Genomic DNA, 13,223 nt, shown 5'->3' on the forward strand with positions numbered 1-13,223 from the left:
ACGCAGTTCATTATCACTGTCTCAGGAAGAAGGAGCTTCTGTGGCTCTGCTCAGACCCAGCCTGTTTGAGCTAGCAGAGTGAATGAATGTCGGTGGCATCAAGCTAAATGCCTGATAAACTGAGGTCCTCATTCTAGGAATGCAACCATCACTCTGGTCACCGCATGGTCGCCAGATGTACTTGGACCAGTTTCCAAGACGAAAGTGTCAGAACCTAGGCAGTTGGTTTGACTCTAATCTATCATTAGACAGCCTCATCACCACCTCATGGGAAAATGATTTGGAATCCTAAAAACATTGAACACGATCATGGGCCTTCTCCCTGAGCTGCCAGGAAATCAGTAGTCCAGGCACTGGTTATGTCCAGACTGGAGTAACATCTTATATCTTGTATCCTTACAAGGTAGGTCGAGAAACCTCAGAGGGGGTAGAACATGGCGGCACATCTGCTGCTGAATCTCCCGAGGCACTCTGCCATGGGACCAGCGCTTACCAAACTACATTGGCTCCCTCTGAGTAAGAGAGTGTTCTTTAAAGCTATGTGCTTCTGCCCTAAAAGTTTGACCACATGACTGACGCCTCTGGTGAAGCCTTACCGCCTGAGCAGAATTCTTAGGTCTTCAGGAGCAGCATTTACCATGATCCCCATTGTGAAAAAAGCATGCATGGGAGGCTGCTCCTTTAGCTCCTTTAGCTTCCTGGGCTTCCAAAATGTGGATCATCATGACTTTGGATTTGAGACAGGAGCAGTCAGAATACGTTTTTGTACGAAACTTAAAACATGGCTTTTTAGGCAAATTTAGGGCCTACTGACTGTGTGTATAGGTTCTGTACTGGAGAAGGAATTCCTAGCATGAGGACACATTGGAAGGAGTAACTAGGTGCCTTCTTAATCACTTATTATTATTATTGAATGATGAACAGAATGAAGATTCGGCCCGGCCATTTATAATTGCTTACTCACTTTTTTAGTATTAAATCTTTACTCACTTTTTCAAAAGCATTAAGGAGAGGTCGCATTATGGTGGACCAGGAAAGAAAATGAAATGGCTGTAGTTTTGTCAATAAACTTGCTGCTTGAAAATTCTTTTTGCTTCGACCTCTTTCAAATCTGCCTCAAGTCCCTTAACATTGTTTTCCACAAAATTGACATCCTCCGCTCTACAAGACCACAATGTCTAGGGCACTTTTTTTATAAACAGAACTGCTAATCTAGGGGATTTATGGACATTTTTGAAGAGTCTATGGTAGGTTCTGCTGCCTTCTGTGAAATCACAAGGTCTCAATATGTTCAAAGAAACAGAATGCAACCTTTGTACACATTGAATCCACTAGCACAAGGTTCAATGAGTGAGTATAGCCGTGCACATAGGGTAAATCTCACTGGCACAATTTTTTCATAATAGCCTGAACTCTTATATACCCATTATATCACAGCAGCACTATCATAGCACTAAGATATGATTTAATCTTTTAGAATAGCTACTGCAGCCAGACACCTTTGAGTCTCTCAGCCTTCTGGCAAGAGATATGTGTCTCATGGATTTCCAAAGATTTGTCGCAAAATCTGATGAGTACAGCAGCTTGGTCATGAAAGGAACAATTAGAAGCATCTAGCATAATGCTGACCCTGTGCATTTTGATAAATTTCTCCTTTAAATTGTCTCCCATAAGGAAGTGCATTGCTTGAATAAGTTTATTCTGAATGTTTTCAAGGTGTATGTTATAGAGATGAGAGGCTTCTTTGTGATTTTGAAGAACAGAGTCAAATTTTGCAAGCGTTGTAAATAGTTGGTGTCATTGGAAGTTGGACTTTGTATGTTGCTCTCAGATAGTTGCACAATAGAATGATTAGGTGTGACTGGATGGGCCATCTCTGACAGGATGGGGGCAGAGGTGGGCACAGCCCCACTTGAAACTGAATAGGCTTTTTTCTGCCTACCCACAAAAGACTTGTCACCAATGCCTTGTTCGTGCAACCAGCTTGGAGAAAGTGTAAGGGAGGCAGGAAACATCAATTACTTCAAAGGGGATTCTCTACAAACTTCTCCTATTTCAAAAATGGCACCAGGTATACAAGTAGGACCCTCAGACCCCTTTTTCAGTTCACATTCTGGGACTGCCTGCTGCTGGGGTCTGCTTTATACTTCAGAAGACTGATTTCCTGCATCTGGAAGTATTGATTTGCTGCCTGAAGCCTGGCTTGAATCCTCTGATACCTGCCCTGCTCTTTGAGCCCTTTTCCTCTTCTTAAACCCAGGACTACCAGAGTGACTCCAAGGACTATTTGGCTGGTGTCCTGAGTCCCAGAGACAGAAAAGTCTCCTACCATGTTGGACCCGCATCTGGATCCAGTCTGAGTGGTGCCCCTCTAGTTCTGATCCCTTGGTGGTGGTGGTAATGGTGCCCAGACAGCCACATTTCAAAATTTGGAACTTAAAATGTTATAAACTACTCAGAAAAAGAAGAGGAGATCAGGACCAACCTGCTCATCAAGGTGCATCACCAGTCGGCCTGACTTTGCAGCAGCTCCGGATAAATTCAGCTCCAAAGCAGCACATCCTGTGCAGTGGTCCTTCACAAAGGGGTATCCTGCCTCATGGAACGCTTGTAGGCTACAGCCTCCAGTCTCATCCTGCTGAAGATTTTTGACTTCCAAAAAAGAAAATAAGTCTGAACATAAAAATCTTCACCACAACTTCATCCAGCAGCTCCCCAATGATGACGCATTTTCTTTGGAGACTGCCTTCAGCATTGCCCGCCCAACGTTTGCCTTCTCAGACAACTTTTTCGCTGAAATTTCTTCTAAGTCGGAAGGTAAGTTCCGACTCGTTCCCTCGCGGTCGGCCATATTTTTTGACACACTGGACCGGGACAAAGTCACAAATTCAGTGCAACTGCAATGGAGTATAGGCCACATGCAGTGACCAAGTTAGGCCCACTAAATAAAATACCCGAAATCATGGTTCCGTAGCTCCAGTGTCGAGGATGCATCACGCAGCAGTGGTTCTGAGAAACAGTGGGGTTGTGATGTGGAATCCTGCGTCATCATCAAGGAGGCCACCGACAAGGGGCTTGCCATGTGAAGGCCTAGATCGAGGATGCTTCATGCACAGGTGGTTCTGAAGAAGCGTGCAGGTTATGATGAAAAGTCCTGCATCAGAGATGCGTTGCCCAGTGGCGGTTCAGAAGCGGCTGTGAGGAGCCAAGCCGGTTTTTCTCACAGGTCCATAGATGGAATAGGAGAGCACCTTCAGGCCCACTTCCAGGGGTCCGGGACTGGGGGTAGGACTCAAAGCAAATAGAGTACAGGTCCTGGGTTCAAGGTGGTTGGAACCTGTTCTGCTCCATAGCCTCTGATTAGTAGGCCAGCCATCTAGCCCTTTGAGTTACTCTGGTGGTCATGGGTTCAAGATGCAGGTCCAGTCCTTTTCTCTCTGGCAGCAGAGTAGCAGTCCTTCTGGCAAAGCAGCACAGCAATTCTTCTGAGTCTTCCAAATTTCCAGAGGTGTACTGAAGAGTTCGGTCTCAGGGTCCATGATTTTGTCCAGATCACGTTTTGAAGTAGGAGAAGGTTCTGGTGGTTTCCACCCACAGAGATGCTTGGAATTTCTTACCCCCTACCCTGGACCCAGCTTGTCCGGTCACACAGAAGCCTCCCAGTGTCAAAAGCGTTTGTGAGTGTGCTGGGCAGAGCCTTTGTGATGTGCAGGTGTGGTAGGTGACAACTCCTCCCCTATATCAAGTTAGAGAAGGCCCATCCAGGCAACACCCATTCCCCCATTTGTCTCACTGCCTTGGAGCAATATACAAAGACCAATGCTAGCTGCACCTAGTCATGTGACCCAAGATACTGCAGGCACCAAATGTTTGGGGCTAGAAAATTGCAACTTTCTAAAAGTGGCATTTTCCGAATTGTGACTTAAAATCCAACTTTACCATTAAAGGTTTTAATTTATAATGTTTTACATTCCAAACTTGATATTCGTATCTGCTCCCAATTGAAAGTTACCACTTACTAAATGTAATAAGGGAACCCAATGTTTTGCTATTGGAGAGGGAGGCCTCACAGTAGTGAAAAACAAATATAGGAGTTTTTCACTACCAGGACATTTAAAAGTTGGGAGAACATGTCCAATTTTTTTTCAATACACTGCATCCTGCCCCCTCAGTGGGCTGTGTAGGGCTTACTCTATGGATGACTTATATGTATTAAAAAGGGAGGTTTAGGCCTGGCAAGAGGTTTATCTGACTAGGTAGAAATGCCACTTTACACTGCACATATAGGCTGCCTGACACATGTTTGAAGAACTACTTAAGTGAGTGGCACAATAAGTGCTACAGGCACACAAGTAACATTTGACAGGCCCTGGTTACAGGGGGTATCACTTGCCTCTAAGGATTGTTTTAGTTTAGGAAGGTGACCCTTCCATCACAAAAACAATCCTGCTTGTAATACAGGCCCGCTTGTAGAATGGCGCAAGGGTGCATGCATTGGCACTAGGAACAGTGCACAGCGCTACGAGTCCGTAGAAATGTGCCATCTCTTAAAATATGGAGCATTTCTGTTGTTTCTATTTCACGGAAGACAGCACAGCACAGCACAGCAAGTTGTCTTGCTGTGTTGCATTGTGTGAAATGCTAGTAAATCTGCCCCACAGTATTTAACCTTGATTTCTCAATTTGGCCAAATTGTGTGCTCTTGGTGCAGTCGCTTCCTTCACTATTCATCATAATGGTGGGAAAGTTGTTGCCAATGAAACAAGCAGAGGGGTGCTGCAGTCTCGGTTCTCTTTTACCAAAAATGTAGGCCTTGGGCAGATCACACTCTCCCTAGTCCTGTCCCCAAGACTGGCTTACGCATCGGTGGTTCCTGATGCAATCATTTTTGTTGGTGCCCTCATATAACCTCTTAACTACCACCCTTCAATGATGCCCCTAATGTCTCTTTAGTCCGTCTCAAAATTATTTAATTTATTTTATAGAGCTACGCATACAAATGTCAGGTATCAGAGGACTTTACATCACTCACACATATTATTATACAGAGACAATCATATAAGTGAATAAAGCAATTTATAGGAATGTTACATAAGATAATGAGGGCTTAAGGTACAAGTGTCATAGGTCATCCATACTGTTACGCAATATATGTTAATGGTGCTTGATCTGGATAGACAATTCGGCAGATTTACACGCAATTTAGTGTAGTAACCAAACCTAATTTCAATACGAAATACAAACTTTAACTCTTTTCCCAATTGATATGTGTGCTGCGCCATGCAGCACACATGTAAATTTGGAAAAGTTTGGAAAATGATTATTATTATAGTTTTAAAAGCTTAAAAAGTGCATGGTTACTCCATCGGAGTGTCACCGCGCTAAGACATCGTAATCCATGACACCAAAGCCCTATCCTCCTCCCCAAAAGCCACTGGCTCCTGCAGCGTGATAACTTCGCAACTGGAGCGCTTAACACCAATCCCCTGGGAATGACTGAAAGAACCAAGTTTTACGTTTTTTTACGAAACATTGCTTCAGATGGATACTACCTCAGTTCCATAGGTAGGTTATTCCAGGCCTTAGCCACGAGAAAACCAAAGGACCTCCCGAACGTGCCTTTTGAACTTTTGTCACTACCAACCTAGCTGTGCCCATAGACCCATAGATTCTGGGTGGGTCTGTAAGCAGTAAGTAACAAGCGCAGGTACCTTGGCCATTTCTCATTGAAAATCCTAGGCAGAAACACAGAGCCTTGAAGGTAAATCTGGCCTCTACTGGAAGCCAATGTAATTCCCTCAAGGCTGCTCCCACCGATGCACGCCTTGGAATATTCAATACCATCCAGGCAGCTACATTTTGGACCTTCTGTAAAATATTCAATTTACTCTTTGTGACCCCAAAATAGAGGACTTTGCAGTAGTCCAGACAAGATGTACCCAGGGTTTGTGCAATATTTTTTTGGCATCTAATGGTAGTATATCCAAGATTTTGCGTAACATTCTTAGAATGCCAAAGCATACTCCTGCCACAGCTGATATCTCCTCTGCAAACAATAAGGTGTTGTCATACCAGACTCCCAAATTTTTTATCTTAAACTTGGGAGTCAGGGTTACTCCTAATTCCTTCGGCAACAATAATTGTGACCGGATGGAGGGCAACAAAATAAAATGCTTTCCAATGTTACACCATAAATGTATTTCTTCAAATGTTAATAGATATGTATTAGCATCAAAAATACATTGATGGCTACATTGGAATGACCATGACTTAGAGGAGGACATATCCCTTCTTTCCAATACAAAACCAGATCGGCAAAGGAAATTAAATCGCAAAACATTTTGCAAAAGTGATGCAAACCTAGCACAAAGTGTTAGTAAATCTGCCCTCCAACCTCAAGATTTAAAATGTAACAGTGTTTGTGGTTGTCTATACTTATAGAAATGTATTACTAACCCTTATAGCAAACTTCAACAAATAAGGTTTTAAAGGTATGCCTTGCAGTTTGCATGCCGCTCTTTGATGCGAGTACATAGCTCACATTGCTATATTAGATGTGTTATACCTGTTAAAAAAATCTCTGCGACAAAAGCAGTAACCCACTGAGATATCTACTTTAAAGACAAATATGTGATCTGCATGTTACATGTTGTGCTTTGCATCATGTACATTAACCATCTGTTCTATTTTATGATAAAACAAAACTATGACTAGAGAAATCACAGATTTTACATCACTTGCATTAATCACCACACTCATTGTGCCATTATTATCATCCCTTGAAAAAAGCTGGGCAAACATTGATCTCTGCATAACATCCTAAGACACTGCCCCAGCAACTGGGGAGAGTTAAGTAACAATGGGGTGTCCCAGTATCCCTAAAAACCTGGGCAGTAAGGTTAATAATAGACAATCGGTTCTTTCGGGTGCAATGAATTTCTTCGCTTATATGTCATTATCCACAACATTTTCATTCATTATAAAAGTGAGTTAATCAAAACAAAATTACAAATTTACAAAGTATGTAATAGAACAAGGAATCCAAACCATCTGAAGAGTTTGCAAGGTACTTTATAAATTGTACTCATTTATAAGTACTATCATTTAAAAGTAAGAGGTTGTCCGTTTTATACAGTGGTGCACAAGGGGAAAATTTGTGACAAGTGGTGCTCAGTGTCATTTGGTGCCATACAATATATAAAGTGTCGATGACATGTGGCAGGAGGGTTTGGGGAAGAAGGGAGGCGTGACCAATATTATACACTTAATCAGAATAGTCTGTATACTACAATAGTCAGTTTTAAATACAGAATTTTGGAAAATACATTTCAACCCTATTGTCGCGCTCTTGAAGCGTCTGCGCGGGTCTCCATCAGGACTGGTACAGTGTGGTGGGGAGGGGCGTGGCAGCCTCAAAGTAGACCCAGCCGGGCTATCTCTTGGAGTGTGTTGGAGGTAGATTCTCTGTCTGTCGGGTTCTCGATTGAGTGTGTGAGAGATTCCAATTGAGATTCTAATTCTGGTTTCAGGTTTCTCACCGCTTCATTTAATGTGGCCCCTGGTGCATCAATTAATACCTTCGGCAATGTATTACTTTTAATTGCGATCACCACGGATCAGAGTGAAAATACGAGCCGGTGGCTGTGTGCGCTCTGTTCCGGATCGCCTTCTCACTCTAAGTGACTGGGTGTCGGCACTGCTTTAACTCTGCGGCTTCAGAGGCCCAGCATAGGGCACAAGTATAAAAGTGATAGATTGTGGTACATGTTGCCTAAGCAACAGTGCAAGGGCATAGAATGCAAAAGGGGCAACACACGCTAAAGCACACACATGCACGTCAATGGGCTTGTGTGAAGTATCACATACTTGGACATGATGCCTTGATTGGACTGCTCTAGGTATGATTCTAACTCCTCTGCTACTCCCCTAGACACCGGAACAAGCACCACCCTGCAGAAGTTGATGGAAATGGAATGAATGCATCAAAGTCTTCCTTTTTTGCTTACCCACAGGTCCTCTGCCAATTGGAAAAGCTAATTGGCTTTGGGAACAAAAACAAAGGGAAGGGTAGGAATGTTTCTTGCCTTGGAAGTCATTGTAAGAGCAACATTGCTTTCTGGTGAGTCTGTGGCACACTTTTTCATGCTGAGTCAGCAGAACTTTAGAGTAAAGAATCTTGCTTACAATAAGTGCAACACAGGCTGTAGTGAAATACGGCTCCTACTAATTAGTAGGACTGTGCATGTGGACAACATATGTGTCTAAATATGAGGACTGAGTCAACTCATATAATCAGAATATGTTGGCCCAAATCATGGCTGGCTCACAGAGCGCCATCTGTACCCATAAATCTGACAGGGTACCACATGGTGTCTGGAAACTCAGAACATGACCACTCTAATTTCCCCCAATGAAATAGTGGAAATAAATCTACCCTTTTGTTGTGACCTTAGGCATGCCAAAGAGAGACACATGAAATACATAAATTGGCATTTCAAACATGTATTGAAGTAATTGGATTATTGATCAAATATATGAGTTGCAATTATTAGCAGAAAGAAAGAAAGCATTGTTACTAGCATCACAAGGATAGCGAAAAAGATGAATAATTCAACCATTATAATTATTACAGTGATTATATGAATATATGATATATATCATAATGATACTTCAACCTAACACTACCTATTTTATGGCAAGCAGAGTGACAAAGCTTTCTGCTGGATCACTTTGAGCAAACTAACTCTCCATTAGCTGTGTGTGATGTATCAGGACGCCAGTCTGGTGTAGAACAAGCCATTCTTTGCAGAACAGTGATGAGAGTCCGCGAGGCTGGAAATCAGTCACTGGCAAAACTCCAGGATAATTAATTGCAGTCCTCTCCTGCTCAGAAGCAGTATATATAATAAAAAAGTGGTTCCATTCACACTATGTCAGAGGTCAAATGCTGATGTGTATGTTTGTCATTCGGAACCAGAGCAGATTCCAAATGGACAACAAAATGCAAGGGCAGCGTGCACAGAGTTCTTGTGGCCTTGAACAGAGTGTGCAAATGTCATGATAAAATACTTACGAAGAAATATGTTATCAAGCAGAACACTTAATGTATGTGCAAAGCATGTAAAAAGTTACAGTCTAAAAAGATGTTAATTTTATATGTGTTTAAGTCATGATGGACTCTTTTGTACATGGGCACTGTTGAACTCCACAACAGTAGGCCGCCAGTGCTGACATCTTCATTATTGTCCTGTAAAAGATTAGGGGACTTATTTAGAGGTTGGGGGATGGGATATCCCATCGTAAACTTGTTACAAGTTTATTATTGCATATGGCTATCTTATCCACCTTATTACAAGTGCAATACATTCCAATCATCTTATAATAAGGCAGATGGGACATCCGCCACATTTGTAATGGAGTAGCTATCCTGTCTGTAAAACTCTAATTAAGGCCCTAAACCTAAAAGATTATTATCTGAATTACAGAGGAAACAATATTTTTTCAAAGAGCCAAGACTCAAATAGATATATGTGGCATATCAAAATTCTTGGAGAAGTTTGAAACTTTGACACAGTCACATGAATAATCATCATCAGCACAGGCATAAATGCTTATATTTGAAGACATTTATCCTGAATGTGACAATCTCTTTAATAAATGTATATTTAGTTGCAGATAGCAACATGATATTAGTTTTAAAGCAATGTATGTGTGTTACTGCACAATCAACTAATTACCTTACTCTTGTTTTATATGAAATTGGAATTTCCTTCTGCATTTAAATCTGCAAAATCCTTAGCGTTGATTGGATGTTGTCAGTTCTATCACAGGGTGGCACATCATTTTTAACAAGATTACTACTAGTAATCTAGCTATTGTGCATACGTATTGAAGGAGTTCTTTCCATTTAAAAATGGACCAAAGCGACCAACAAATATAAATACCAACATCATATCACACAAAACCATCTGTAAAGCACTTGAGGAATTCAGTTCCATGCAGCAAAACACAAATGAGCCATATGAGAGTAATATCTTTTATTTGGATTGCTATAAAACTGCAAACAAATCAGTGAGGCAAGTACAATCAGTACTTTTAACATTCCTAATTTCATTACTTTCATTATCATTTTCATTATAATATCGATTATTATCCTGAGCAGAAGTATTTAGAGAATGAGGAAATGGCGATCTCTAGTGTTCATTTGGCACTCGTTGCATAGGGCCAAATTTAGGGCCTCATTTATGAGCCCTAGGGTCACTTTTACGCCACCGGTGCGTAACTTTTTGTGACGCACCAGTGGCGTAAACAATGCGCCTTGTTGCGCCATATTTACAAAGTGACGCATCTAGGTAGATGCGTCACTTTGTAAACCCCTGCGCCACATTATACCTGCACCAGGTATAATGTATGCAAAGGGGGCGTATTGACGCAAGAAAGGGTCGTAGAAGTGACGCAGTGAAATCTATGAGATTTCACTGCGTCACTTCTAGGACACCGTTGCGTCAAAATCTTGTGCCTGCCTCACAGCAGGCGTAAGACTGATGCAAGCCCTTTCACATGGGGCTTGCCCCATGTGAAAGGAAGCATTGCTGGAGCTGCGTCACTTTTGTGACACACTCCAGCAATGCGCCACTTTTGCGCTTACAGATACGTCAGAAATACTGACGTATCTGTAACTCCTTGCGACATGATGCGTCATACATTAAATATGACGCATCAGGTATGTCGCAAGGAGTGCGCACTGAGAAGTGACGCATCGCTGCTTTCATGCAGCGATGCGTCATTTCTCATAAATGAGGCCCTTAGAGTTTTGCAGATGGAGGGTACTCTGGGATGAAAAAGGACATTATCTAATTTAGAGTTGACCGCCAGCCCTGGGGACAACTCTGTACACTGACAGAAAACGCTGTTGTGGCGGTTTGTCAAAGTGTATAAAATATATTTTCTTTTTAAACAACAAACTCCTAAAATGTTTTGAAAAACAAACAAAATAATGTCCCTACAAAGTGTGTCATTAGTCAATAGTACACAGTCAGGAGAATCTCCCTATTTCTTTAAATAGCTACAATCAAAGGCAGTGCCTAAACTGGCTAAAGTAAGACAGACTGTCCCCAAGGCATACCCACATATTATGTTTTAGATTCCATTAGGATTTTTCTGTAATCATTAAGCTTTAAAGTTTTGTTCTGCAGCAATTTCTTTTTATTGGTAGTAAAGAATTTTATAAATGTGTACAGTGGGCGTTATTGGCTAAAATTCCTAAGTTCAGAAATTTGAATAGGGTCGTTTAATACGATCTTTCGAAAGATAGATAGGTTCAAATATGTCTTTTTGCCCTTCAAATTAAACCAACTAATAGAGAAGTGCAGGTCTCACAATGTTCATGGTCAGCCCCCCCACAAATGACACTTGCATTGCTCATAACTAAGGCTGCAGGAGCTTTAAGGTCCACCATATCTGACAAATTTGATTACTTTCCTTTTGTACCAATTGTTAAGTAATATGCATTCATCTTGACAAAAAAGCAACCAAGTTTAAGTATGAGATCTATATCTAGGTACCCTGCATTTCTTTGTTAACCTGGACGTATTCAAAGATCAAGATCCAGCATCTAAGTACCATAATGAGTCTTAATTTTAAATTTGTTACAGAGATTATTGGTTATGCCCCACTTTTAGGCCATCACAAAAATGAGATTCAAATAAAATAGAACAACTCATCAGCCCGAATATCCTTTTTTCTACGTCACTTAGTAAGTTACTATTAGTCATGGAATTTGGAAGAGGATAAATAGCGGCAATTTTGTGTATTCGTTAATTTTGTTTGTTTTTGGCTATGTCTGTTGGATACATGCCACAGAAATTCCACTTTATGTACCCTATAATTGCCTTGTAGAAAACACAGTATCTTTCAGATTCTTGGAGCATCTTGATATACTTTCCCTGTGAAGCTCTTCATGTGCAGCAATTTTCTCTTTTAGGTTTTTCCATATGAAGATATTCCTTCCTGTACATCCCCTTGCTATACCACTATTGACTGCTCTATGTGGATTCAAGTTTAAAGTTACAGTAAATGAGGGATAGCTTAAACCAGGAGTTTCCAACCAGTCGATCATGAGCTAACAGTAGCTCACCGAGACCCCAGGAATAGCTTGCGCCAGTAGCATCTCAATTTAGTAACTCATTACCTACAGGGGTGAAATGCTGGCTTATTTTATTGATTAAAATAATGCTTACATTCGCTATGTTTTTTTTTTTTAAAACGTTTCGTTCACCCTGGACTTCCACTGAGCTCAGATAGATGCTGCATTTTTTTTTTTTTTTTTAAATGAAACACTATTTTATTTCAATGATTAAATGTAATCATTTGAAGAACATAGCAGTTTTTTTTTTTTGGATTAATACCTGAATCTATTAGAGTCACAGTAGACCAATGCAACACTGCTCCGTACTTGTGCTTCGGGATAAGGCATTATGGGCCAGATGTAGGTAGGCTTTTACCGGGTGGTAACGGCCGAAAACCGGTAAAATCGGCCGTTACCGAGGAAATGAGATGTAGGAGGCCGGAAAATACCGATGTTCTTAAAATCCGAGTCGGAAACATACCGACTCGGTAAGAATGACCCGGTAAAATTACCGTGTCGGAATCTACCGTATACATAAATACCGAGTTCGTATTTTCCGACTCGGTAAATCAGAAACGGTAAAATAAGCCTTGGAGATGTAGGTAAGCCCAAAAATACCGATTCTGCCGAAAAACGGTATTTTTAAGTCGGTATTTACCATGCATTGAAAGCAGGTGGTAACCAAGGGAGGGCTATAAAAAAAGTCCCAAAATGCACCTCAGGACCCATGATGGCGGCTTTCTACATCATAGCAAGACGGCAGAGACTACAGGCAGCAGGACAGAGAGAATGGCTAAGGGAGGAACAAGTGTACAGGCAGAGGATAACACTGTTCCAACTGACAGAGCCTGAAATACTGCAAAGGTACAGGCTACACCCAGACACCATCAAGCAATTGATCAGGGACCTACACCCTCTCCTGGACCACCCAACACCCAGGGCCCATGCCATCCCACCTCATGTCCAGGTGCTATGTAGCTTACACCTGCTGGCCTCAGGGAGCTACCAGAGTGTGATAGCTGTAGTGGGTGGCGTGTCCCAGGGCTGCCTGTCCCGCTTCTTCAGGAGGTTTCTTGACGCCATGATGCAGAGGATG

The 13,223-nt window shown here is 41.7% G+C and overlaps 1 protein-coding gene across 5 annotated transcripts in view; it reads left to right on the forward strand.

Moving 5' to 3' along the window:
- SFMBT2 (Scm like with four mbt domains 2) overlaps positions 1–13,223 on the forward strand; it is a 1,092,424-nt gene that overhangs the window by 407,140 nt on the left and 672,061 nt on the right. The window lies entirely within an intron of this gene.

This window comes from Lissotriton helveticus, chromosome 1_1 (assembly GCF_964261635.1).
Source record: "Lissotriton helveticus chromosome 1_1, aLisHel1.1, whole genome shotgun sequence".
Classification (NCBI taxonomy): Eukaryota; Metazoa; Chordata; class Amphibia; order Caudata; family Salamandridae; genus Lissotriton; species Lissotriton helveticus.